The following is a 10,510-nucleotide window of genomic DNA, read 5'->3' on the forward strand; positions in this document are numbered from 1 at the left end:
TTAGCGCAAGTGCATTCGCTAAACCGAAATTGTGCTCAGTTTTGGCAACGTCCAGAAACGAAGCAGTCGCCTCGTAATTTTGAATTATGCGTTGCGCTCGTGAAATATTAGGCGGGTGCTTCATAAATGCACGCGGACACGTGCTAAGCGATTCCTACGCTTCCCTACGTCGTGCCCTGTGATTGCGCCTTTCCCGTGTTTTCTGATTTGCTATTTCCTTCCTTTTCTGCAAATCGTTGTGTTGGAAATTGTTGTTTTTGACCATTTTATTCTTCTGTTGCGTAATTTGCATTGGGGGCAATATAGCTCTTGCTCACGTCCTTGCATATTTACTCGCAAGTTTTTTTTTCTTTCGAACATGACCTTTATTGATGAAAACCGTCGAAAGTAGTTGCGAACCACAATTCAACATGCCTTTGTTTGTTTTTGCTTTTTTGCGCGAAACTTCCACACCAACAAACAATTTGAGGATTCTTCGACGACCACTGAATAAATGGACTGACAACTGGCGTTAGACGCATGTTAACCTAGCTTGTTTGGCGCATGTACGGTACATGAAACTATGAAAGAGCGCGCATTCTGCTTGGATATTTTTTTTTGCTTTATATTTTTGTTATTATGTGGTAACATTTTAAGCTATCTTGAACTAACAGAAGCCACATCATACGGCCCCACAAAATACGCGAGTGTCTCAAGTCGTTTTGGCGAAATGCATCTTGAAGGTTTCCCATCCACTTCTCTCTTGTAGATATTCCTTTCTGTACTGCCTGTGGCCATGTGACTCATTCTCCAAAAATTCCAAACCCTTTTCACGTGTTTTGGCCTCTTTCCCTTTCTCTTTCAAGTCTTCAAGTCCAATATCTCCCCACCTGTTCTCCCGGCCGTGCCGTTTTCCAGGTAGCGGGCTAACACCCCACCCCGCGAAGCGCTATTTTTTCTTTCTGGTTGTCACTTTCTCAAACCTGTTTTCCCTCGCGCGCAGCTACGCGCTTCGCTGTTCCTCCACCTCCCTGTCTCCACCTTTCAGCTCGAGGACTTTTCTCGGATCCGCAAAACCTGTGTAAAGGAAAATTCCTCTCTCCCCTCCAGCCAACCCCCCACCCCCCCACACCATCGTCTGCACTGCTCGTCTTGGAACCGCGCGACTCATCACAATAAGACATTCTTGACTGCACGGCGGAGCTCAACCACGTGCAAACCAACGCGACGAAAATGCATGCACACTCGAGCTAGCACCGTTCATAGTCTGCGCACGCGAAAAGCCACACTCATATATTAGGAGAGCTCCGACGCTGTTCGTACCGCCTGCAAGATCTTTTGTAAGTACTAAAACTCTTTTATCTTGATATACGTCTGGAAGTTAAAGTGGTTTTTGTAGTAAATGTTGCTTTGACTACATGCGCCTTTATTTTTTCGGCAGGAGAAGAGAGCGAGCCAAAAAGCACGAGGACGACTTCTGTGTACCCACTCTCATTGCGAAATGGCTTGCTTGACGTCGTGCGCTGTGGAATTGTGGCCGAATGGTGAGAATTTAATTTTTCGTCTTTGGTGAGATGAACTCACTAAAGATTCACTACTTTGGCTAACAGCGGGTTTGAACTCATATGAATTGAGATAGGATGCATTCGGGAATATGTCCTTTACCGCTTATGCACGACGGAAATCAGAACCGCTTAATTAATTTTCCACTGCAGACTAGTTGGTAAGGATATGTGTAATACTTCCGTAGTGTTTCTTTTTGCCTTCTACTCTTGCAGACTCAATAGAAAATCCGCAATTACTGGTTAAAGCTTTTGCCCAAGTTCTCTCGCAATGAAAAAGGGCATTACTCTGGACTATCAGACTAGTATTTTTGCGTGGTTTTCAAGTTGCAGTTTCGAATCCAACTATAGCATGCATGCGAAGCAACTAAGGTAAAACAAAGGTGCCCTGAGTTCCTTGCGTTCAGCGTATTTGGTCAAAAGTCGCAAGCCGCATTTTTGACCCTATTAAATAAAACTAATCAAAAATGTTGTTTTGACGTCCATGTGGAAGAGACGCTACAACCTGTGCATATTTACTGGAATAAAAAATTACCTCGCAACTTAGAGACACAAGTTTTGATATTAAAACAAAATAATACATTAATCTGTTTTCAATATCACATTAATTTCCTTATCTCGCATTGAGTATATTTACTGGGAGTGCGACACGACGCATTAAACTAAATTAAACCATTTGGTGTAAGGGAAGTTTAGTAAATTAAATTCCACTTTGTGCAACTAATGTGGGGCTGGTTCTTAAGAATAAATTAAAAATTATCCTGTAAAATATGTTGCTAGTGTCTTCACGATTACTGTGTTTCACAAAATTCAGTGTTATCTTTGTTATGTTTGTTTTTGTTCTGTGATGGCCATAATTGAACTTACCATGACATCATGCATCTCTTTGCAGGCTTGGCACTTCGTGAGGCCATCGTGCAAGAACTGGACGAGGAATTTGTTTGAATGCAGTCCAGCAGCCCCCTTGCAAGTGGAGTGCAACGATTACTTCGGATATGACTGATCAGTTCACTGGAGGACAGCTCCGTTGAGCGCTTTTTGGATGCCTTAGCCGTGCCGCAGCAGCTTGCCGAGATGCTTTGTCCAACCTGATCGGCACTCACCAAACTTGAAAATAAATTGTTTTCCCACAGCCTCTGCCACCATGCTCTTGGGCCCCTTTTCTTTACTCCCCAGGGTGGCTGGTGGTAGCGCAAACCATCCTGTGTGCGCTAGAAGCGTGATTCTTGTAACTCAAAGCAATAAACGGGTCTTTTTTCTGGAATTCTTTCGCACCCTCATTTATGAATATTTGCTAGGTAGAATGTTATGTATGTACATCTATCCACAGTGCCGGTCATTGGCGAGTGGGTTAATTGCATGTGCCAGCGTTCGAAAGCTGGATGCCATTATTCGAAAGCTGGAAACCATTATTCGAAAGCTGGATGCCAATATTCGAAAGCTGCAAACCATTATTCGAAAGCTGGCTACCAATGTTTGAAACTTGGCTACCAATGTTTGAAAGTTGGATGCCAGTATGAGACCTTTGCTGGTCCATGCTGCAGAACGAACATCGGGACTGCGTTGGCCGCTAGATCGGCCGAGCGTTGGCCCAAAACTGGCATGAAAGTAAGGCCAATGTGTGAAGTGGTAGCGCTCGGCCCAAATGCCAGTGTAGGACCGATGTTCGTGCCATGTTTTGCCAACACTTGCGCGACGTTCGGCCAATGTTGTTGTGCTGCCTGGGTTGTGGCCGACCGCTATATCTGTCCCTCCATGCTGCGGGATTGTCGCCCCTGGGCGCGCTCCTGCATTCAATGCCAGCGCGCTAAGGTCACCAGGCATGCCACTTCACCACTGGGAGCATTCCCCCAGCCCTCTGGTCGGATTCAACACGTCCACCTTGCTATCATAGGGCCCTTTACCCCAGCTGGACCCTATCGCTACGGCCTCATCGCCATCGATCGGTATACCCGATGGCTTGAAGCATGGCCCCTCGAGGGAATCACTGCGGAACACGTCGCCTCAGACTTCTTCGCTGGCTTGGTTGCTCGCTTCAGGCCCGTCGCCGCGTCACAATCGACCAAGGCCGACAGTTCGAATCGCACCTTTTCAGGCTCCTCGGGAAGGCCATTGGGTTCGAGCGCTCAAGGACCACCAGCTACCACCCCTGCGCCAACCGGATGATCAAGCGTTTCCACCGACAGTTCAAAGCAGCCATCATGTGCCGCCCGAACCCAACCTATCTCGAAGCCATCCCAGCCGTCGCCCTAGGTCTTTGCGCCACCTTCAAGCCGGACATTCAGGCTACACCCGCAGAGCTCGTCTACGGGGAACCACTCCGTCTCCCAAGCGAATTTCTTGCTGCACCGCCATCCACTACTGCTATGACAGATCCCACCGATTTCGTCGCCCGGCTCCGACGCACCATCGCTGCCCTCCGCCCATCACCCGCAGCTCACCACTGTAAGACTGCCCCTTTTGTCTTCAAGGATCTCGCAACGTCCACGCACACTTTTCTCCTCGACGACACCATCCACAGGCCCTTCTAGCCACCTTACAGCGGACCCTACCCAGTTCTCCGTCGCGACGAAAAAACCTTCACCCTGCGCGTTAACGGGAACGACGTCCGCATCTCTATCAACAGGTTGAAGCCAGCCCACATTGATTTCGTCGAACCAGGAAATACCAGTGCACCCACAGGCGTCCATCCACGACCCTCGACGTCGCAGCCAGCTTTTGTCACTACACACTATGAACGTCGGGTACGCTGTACAGATTTTACCAGCCCTGAGGGCTCCCCACTACGCGGGGGGTGGGGGGGTGGGGGAGTATGGGGCAGACACACTCTGCGCATATTTCCGCGCAGCCACGGCCTTGTTATCAACCGGCCCAGCATAACACGGCTACACTCTGGACTGCATTACCGATAAAACACCGCGCCTTGGCTGCGTCACCCGAGGCATGCGTCGCCAACAGTAGCTAGAAAAACAGGCTGCCCGGCTGGGAAGGGCGGCCTTTTCCTTCTGCTACTAAGACGAGCGTAGCGTTGGTATGCTCGTCCGCTGCCACCACTAATCGAGAAAACACACTCTAAGAAAAAAAAGTGTGATCTTAGTCTTTTTGAGGGGTAAAACACTTGTCGCTGAGCTGACACCTTTTTGGGGGTAAGGTTACGCTGTTTCTTGGAGACTAAGTATTTATGCTCTCGCACATAGAGTAATGTTACGCTCTAATAGCCTAAACTTGCACTGACATAAGAAGAGTAACTTTAAACCAGTTAGGTATAACATTACGCCGTTCTAAAAGGGGTAAATGTTAGCCTGAGGAAAGCATAAACATATCCTAGCATGCAAGGTGCAAGTTTGCACCTTTAGCAGGTAAATTTATGCTACGTATAGAAGTGCAAAGTTACTTTGTCAAAGACTAAACTTATACCGTCATAAACAGAGCAAAGTTTGCACCCCTGTGGTGCAAGCTTATACCCTTACATGATGGATAAAGTTACCCTTCTAGTGGTACAAAGTAATGCCCTACTGCAAGGGGTATCTATGCACTACTCGGTGGTGTATTTATACTGTCCACACGAGAGCATTATTACCCTTCTGTAGCGTAAACCTGCCTACTGAATGCAGAACTAAAGTTGACCCATATGGTAGAAGCCCGAGTCTTTCTGGAAGTGCAGGCAGTGTCAAAATGTTGCGACGGATCTTTCATGTGAGATGGTCTGTGTCATTGTGTGTTCAGGTGCAGGTACTACTGCAGAATGTACACAAAGAATTCATAAACGAATGGGAGAAAGAAACATACCGTCATATTTATTTTGCCAAATGCTACACCATATTACAGCAATGACCCTGGCAGTCTTCTTCATACAGGTGGAGGCAGTATGTACCATGTATTTGACCTGCACAGAGAAGAAAACATATAATGAATTTTGCAACCACAAAGCTCAGACGACCTGACCATGGGCTTAGTTAATTCAGGTCTAAAAGTGTAAACCACACAAAAGGCAGGGATAAATGGAAATGCATGAAAACAATGCCACAAGTGCAGGCTTCTGTTTATTATTGAGAACCAAAATCAGAAAAGATATGCAGGAAAAACAAAACATGTCCTAAATGGCAGCTACTTAATCACTCACATATGCTGACATTATCACAAGCACACTGGCTTCTCAGGAAAAATCCAGACTATTGTGCCCAGCTGCACGGTCAGGCTGTAGGCATCCCGGATGCCAGACTAAGAAGAGGGTCATATCGAGAAACAGAAAAACATGTGCACGAAATGGAAGCTACTAAAAGGTGATACTAAAATGAAATGCCGTTTAACAAACCCTTCCCTCCATTCTCGTGTTTTTATTTCTCCATATCTAGAGTGGTTAAGGTTTCATGCAGCCCTTGCTAACAATATGTCTCTGGTCTCTGATGCCATTATATGTTTTGTTGCCCATACAGTGAATTTTCTTCCTAAAAGGGAAGTGTAGGTGATTATCTGAGCACCAATGAGTGATACTTCCAACTGTAATTTTCCCTGCATATATTACCTGTGAATTCATTTCCAATTAGCAAACAGCAGGAAGCTTGTCCCTGTGATGGCATTTTTGGGTGCATTCTATTGTCACAGCCTTTCGATACAGTTTAAATACCTGGTGAAAGGCCTATGCACAAAGGCTATGCACTATAAATCTTAGTGTACCACTCCTGGAAAACAAAGAAAAGCTTTCGGCTAAATGTGAAATAACAGCAAGGGCAACTTACACATCTAAAGAATTGTCTCCATGCATGAGGTAACGTCATACCCAAAAAATTATTTGGACCACATTATAATACAGATACTTTTTATTCACGTTCATAGCCTGTTTCATACTACACCTCTACATTATGCCTGTGCAAGAAGCTTTGGTTATGGACTGGCCTTCACTGACAGACTACATTAACTACACAAGCAGCATAGAACAGTCTCCTTCTAAAGCACTATTTTTGCTTGAGGAAATTACAAATCTCGTCTTTTTATTTAGACAGTGCTGCTTCATCCAATGCTTGCAGGATATGCAGCAGCAGTAATTCTCATGAATTACATTTTGCTGGCACAATAGAATGTTACCTTTACACATCTTTTCAGATGCTTAGCATAATGAAATTGTAAACACTGACTGACAGCATTCAAGAATGGCTATTAAAACAGTTGCCTTCCATATCTGCTGTCACATGCAGGGAACGTGAGCTTAATTAAATTTTAAGTTCACTCCGATGTGAAATAAAACTAATATGGATTCATGTGAGTAGTTGGAAATTATTCAGATCAGTGAACAGCACCTTCCTACTCAAAAAGAAAGTGTGAACAGTGCAAAGAAGATTAACAGCCTCACGTAGCTGCATATCACATTAAGCTTCACATGCATAAACGGTGCTAGTCATATTAGCTTGGTAGCATGCCACCATGCCAAGCATTACCATAATTGTGTCATTTTTTTCTGACGTCAGCAACATGGATTGTAGGCAGCGCCTCTCAAACTAATTCAATATGAAATCTTTGCTGAAGTCCAGCCTACTTTTGCAGAAAAAAAACTGCATTTATACTTCATGCCATAAAAAGTGGTCACAATTAATCAAACCATTATTCAGAAATTCTTCCAGAACTAAGTCCTCGAAAACATTGAAAAGCTCTAAAATCTCTGTAATAGAATGGCTGCAGCTGTGCAACATAGCATACTATGTTCACGGATGGACATCAAGTGATGATGAACTTGCAACAATGTCCCAATTACATAAAAACATACATACCACACACATCTAGTCCCGGCCACTTGTACGGTTTTGAAGAATCCAGGCTGAACTTCGGTGCTAGGAGTGACAATGGTTGTGCACCTTTGCATCCCTCCTTCTCCCAGGTGCACTGCAATAGAGGCGTCATTTATAGCGTTAGTGTAATGGTTAGTGATAACTTATATGTTCATTAAACCACGTAATGGCAGCACACATGCTCAAAAAACTACAGGAATATTTTGAAAATAACAAACAACTTTTTATTCCAAATTTTATCCATTACAGCACTTGCCACATATTTATAAGAGGCATAATTGATGCAATGCACTGGCACAGTAAGCCTACACAAACTTCCACAGCACAATGGCCTATTACCAGTGAATTGCCACTAAGTGCCTAACATAATTAACATATTTTCTAACAGCCACTGCAGAAAAAAGAAAGAACTATACTGCTACTGCTTACGAGATTGACAGTATTCATTACAGAATTTTTTTTTCGTTGACAGATTACAGCAGTGCAACCAAAATCCTTATTGTTCTAAACAGAAAAGCTTAGATACTAGCGTATTCTTCTATTCAACCTCTTAGAGCGACATCAAACCTAAAGTCTCCCTCTTTCACAAGAGAATACAAGAGCACAAAAAGAGGTGACATAGACTGTACGCTTTTGTGAGCTAATGTTTGGCCACCAACTAGCCCCGACCTTTTCACTAGTAAAAAGAACTAAACAAGTTCACTTTTCTCTATTAGTTCTCAGCCTGAGTGAAGAGCCAGTTACATATCAACTTAACACCATTAGCAAGCGCATCTTGCCATTCGAATGCAGTAAAACTGCTGGCATGATAAGTCACATTCTGGGTTAGCAAAAATATTGTAAGGTGTAAGCGAAAACAGCCGCATGCCAGGAAGCGCAGAGCACAAATGAGCTGCTAATTTCGTGCCTATGCACAAATAAATTTCACGTTTACTGTTTTATCGTTTGCTTGCTAGTCCGTGATAAAGAAAAAAAAATTGACGCCGTCCATTCGCAAAAAAAAAAAAAGAAAGCGGCCACGCAGAAGGAGTTGCCTTGCAGCGCTAAAATTATAAAGGGATTATGGTCCAATAAGAATCACATATACAGTGCTGCAGTAGATGTGAGCACTGCGCGCAGTACGTGCCACAGAAGCGCGCACCCTAATTTACTCGCCCCTTTCTGAACGGAGACTGCGGCTTGGACTTACCTTACTGAATGGTCGTGAGCAGGGACAAATACTTGGCGTTGAAGAGACGACCGGCAATGTTCTTTTTTTCCGCGCTTTCGGCGTGCGCACAACTCTTCTGTTATCGGAGACAACGAGCGCGGCGAGACTCGTCTTGTCAGTCCTTGCAGTATCCCTTTGAAGCTTTTAATGCAGCCAGCTATTACGCAGTATGAATTACGCAGATGCTGCCGTAAATGTGTGGCGTATGCAACAGAATAGTTTTCAGAGCAGCTGCAGCTTAAAGTTACGAGCATCATTCGGAAGTTCTCGTCAGCTCTCATTTACTACCGCGTACAGAAGGCACTGCGAAATATATATCAATAAACTGCCCTTCCTGTACTTCTAGATCAGTCATAGAACCGGCTAAAAAAGCGATGTAAATGCTGCAGCATTATTGATTCAATGTCAGGCACAGTAACAGTTTTAAATACTGATATTGCCGCGTGATATTGCTGCGAGAAATTTCAACTTTCTTTTGTGCTTATGGGGCCGCACGTGTGAGGAGAATCCGAAGAAAGAAAAACCGCTCTGTTCAGAAATAGTTTAACTCAATCGAAATAGATACAGCTGTAGAAATATTGATTTAATAAAGCCGCATCGAGTGATCAGAAGCGTCAGGCAAACAAAGGGGATTCACAACATTTGAACATTTGAGGAAGATGGCGCAGAAGAGGGCTTCAAACGACAGTCGACAACTGCTGATGCAGCAGTTCTCACCTCTCATCGTTCCAGTGTTCGCGAAGTTCTCAAAATATTTTCAAAATGGGTCAACAGAGCAGAAATGGAGCACTGCCAGCGCTATGCCAGCAAGCACTATTATACGCGCTTTCATTTTATTCAATATAGGCAGTTGCCACCGCTGGATTTATGCTTTTGTTAAAGATTGGTTCGTCAGTGCGATACAATGTGTCCTTTAGCTCAGTTTTATTTGTGCGTACAAGACAAAAGTCTCAGTCATCCGAAGCAACTTACGATGATGAAGGAAAACTTGCCAGTTTATACACCGTAGTTTCATTTATTTTCGAGCTTGGGTCTTCGGGCTGCGTCTATCTAGTGCAATGTACTGTTTAGTGCTTATCATTAGCCTCTAAAAGAAAGAGTTATTTCCTGACGCATGAACCATTCCATAAGAATTCACAATGCACTGCCTCAATATAAGCGCCTTGATTACTGTTTCCTCTGGCACCCGGTTTGTTGCGGAATTCGATGCTTCCATAGCGCTACAGTTCGAAAAAAAAAATTGGAGGCAGTCAACTTCATTTCTGAATATCAGTACTATACTTGACTGCATTAAAGCTGCGCGGAACAACCTAAAAGCTAAAAGTTACGCACACGTACACTGAGTTTAAGCTAATTTCTGCTCTTGTAGGCGTGCAGCACAATTTCATACGCAAGAGAAGTTCGAATAGACTTAAATCGCGTTGGTCATCTCGCTCCCTGTTTATCAATTTAAAATAAGCTGAAATTGAATTGCTTCTATGTGAAACACGTGTACGCTCCAAAACATGATCAGGAAATGCAGCTATCTCGAAAACTGATTACTATGGGCTTCGCTATCTTGTGCCGAGAGAAAGGATCCGTACACTTGATGGAAAGGAAACGCAGAAATGTCTTTTACACTGCGTTGAGGAGTTTCTGAGCAGATGTACAAATGCTGGTGATCTCATAGTAGACCAGCAAAAGTGCGACTCTGAGGCCTGGCTCGTGTCTTGGTAAAAGTGCTCTAAACAAAAATGTACCTATATATATGGAATGGTCAGGCCACGTTCACAACTCAGTTCAGATGCAGAATTATTCCTTCCCTAGTTTCTTGCATTTTTGTTTTTCAGCGTTGTCAGTATTAGTGGTGAAGATCACGCGTTTATCAGCGAGTAGGGCTCTTTTTTGTTGTTGAAATGGAGCAGAAATATGAGAGTGCAATTTATTCGGGATTTGCGTTACATTGCATCTTCAGCTAACATAAAATTACAGCGTCA

At 44.1% G+C, this 10,510-nt stretch overlaps 1 long non-coding RNA gene across 1 annotated transcript; it reads right to left on the reverse strand.

Moving 5' to 3' along the window:
- Positions 1-5,339: 5,339 nt before the first annotated feature.
- Positions 5,340-8,578, reverse strand: LOC149349195 (uncharacterized). Its single transcript, XR_016289392.1, has 3 exons — positions 8,514-8,578; positions 7,307-7,418; positions 5,340-5,427 (listed from the first exon to the last, which is right to left on the reverse strand). It is a non-coding gene; the product is annotated as an uncharacterized LOC149349195 (long non-coding RNA).
- Between the last annotated feature and the right edge of the window lie 1,932 nt (positions 8,579-10,510).

The sequence above is a fragment of the Amblyomma mixtum genome, chromosome 3 (genome assembly GCF_055824585.1).
Source record: "Amblyomma mixtum isolate Tamu chromosome 3, ASM5582458v1, whole genome shotgun sequence".
Classification (NCBI taxonomy): domain Eukaryota; kingdom Metazoa; phylum Arthropoda; class Arachnida; order Ixodida; family Ixodidae; genus Amblyomma; species Amblyomma mixtum.